At 30.8% G+C, this 1,443-nt stretch overlaps 1 long non-coding RNA gene across 1 annotated transcript; it reads left to right on the plus strand.

The window, feature by feature from the left end:
• The first annotated feature begins 403 nt into the window (after positions 1-403).
• On the plus strand, positions 404-963 carry LOC117686854 (uncharacterized). The gene is made up of 2 exons (XR_010710331.1): positions 404-519; positions 732-963. It is a non-coding gene; the product is annotated as an uncharacterized lncRNA (long non-coding RNA).
• The last annotated feature ends 480 nt before the right edge of the window (positions 964-1,443 follow it).

The raw sequence follows: 1,443 nt of genomic DNA on the forward strand, positions 1-1,443 counted from the left end.
TGTAAGTGATTGAGACACAAACTTTTATAAATGATAGACAATCGATTGAAGATATATTTAACGGATTTTCTTTTGTCAACCGTCACTTCCGGTACTCACCAGAAGAGTTCAAACAATTCATTTTTTTCACAAGTTTAACTGATTATCTTTGGTCTTTCATCTTCCATGATTAACAGTGGTGTACACTAAACAAATGTATAAAAAAAATCCTAGCTTTTATTTTCATAAACCTCTTTTGTTCGTCCGTTTTCGGTCTCGAGACAAAAAACCTCGATGCACCAAGATCGCAGATTTGGCAGAGAATATCGATATTTCATCGTATCATATGAAAACAAAATCGAACGGAAGATCTACTCGTTACTCGTAACGAGATCTAGTTTATTTACTTATTATAATATTTGAGATTTAAACTAGTTTAACAAGTTTATACGGAGTCTTACTTCGCTGACGCCCTTGAGAGTGTTCAGGTGTGAAACGGGTGAAACGTGTGAGTGATACTAGTACCTTACATTATTTACGGTAAGAGAGTTATTTTCATGTTTGGAATAACTATTCATTTGTATTATATTCCATACACAGTAATTTAAATATCATTTATGTGAGAATAATAAAATTGTTTTATATGCAGACTGTTTAGAGAAATGTATAGCGATTTGAGATAACTTCTAATAAGTCTGTAGTATTTTTGGATTTAAGCGTAAATATATATGGTGTTTTTTTATTATATACAGTCATACCTGTTGCAAGTGAGTGCGCTAGTCTACTAATTGACTGTGTGTGGCACCGCCGCCATATATTGGAGGTTCGTTGATGTCATATTTTGAAGTAAATGCAAATTGTGTATTATTAATTTTTTAGTGTTTCTGTGTGTGTCTATTTGTAATATGAGTTATTTTGTTTATATAGTAGCTCATTGCCAATAAATTTAATATTTAATTGAAATAAAGAACTTGAACAGAATAAGCGATTTTATTCTATTACAATAAGAGTTGTGGTTTTTTATTATTAAAATTATCAATCTACACAACTTGTTTTCTATTAAGGCCAATAAGTTTAAGACACAAAAGTTGAAAACAAGAAGGACACACATCCTCACAAGCCAAGCATCCCTTGCAAACCAGCAAATGTTTCATGTTACAGCTGTTTGACAAATAGACTTAGATATAATGTAAAATTGTCTTTGTCATGTATTTCATGATTTTCATCCCGCATTGTGTGCCTTGTCTACATCTATATCATTGTCACATAATGTATACTGGTTTAAGTCCAAAACCTTAAATGCATGAATTCTGATGTTGTTAACAAAGGAATTATTTTACTTATAGATACTTGATTGAATTATGATTGTGCATTGTTAAATTACAATATATTTCAGTTTTGATTAGAACGTTACATATCCAACTCCATAGACTAGGTCTAAAAGTAATAATTCACAGTACTCTC

Source organism: Magallana gigas, chromosome 10, assembly GCF_963853765.1.
Source record: "Magallana gigas chromosome 10, xbMagGiga1.1, whole genome shotgun sequence".
In the NCBI taxonomy this organism is placed as follows: domain Eukaryota; kingdom Metazoa; phylum Mollusca; class Bivalvia; order Ostreida; family Ostreidae; genus Magallana; species Magallana gigas.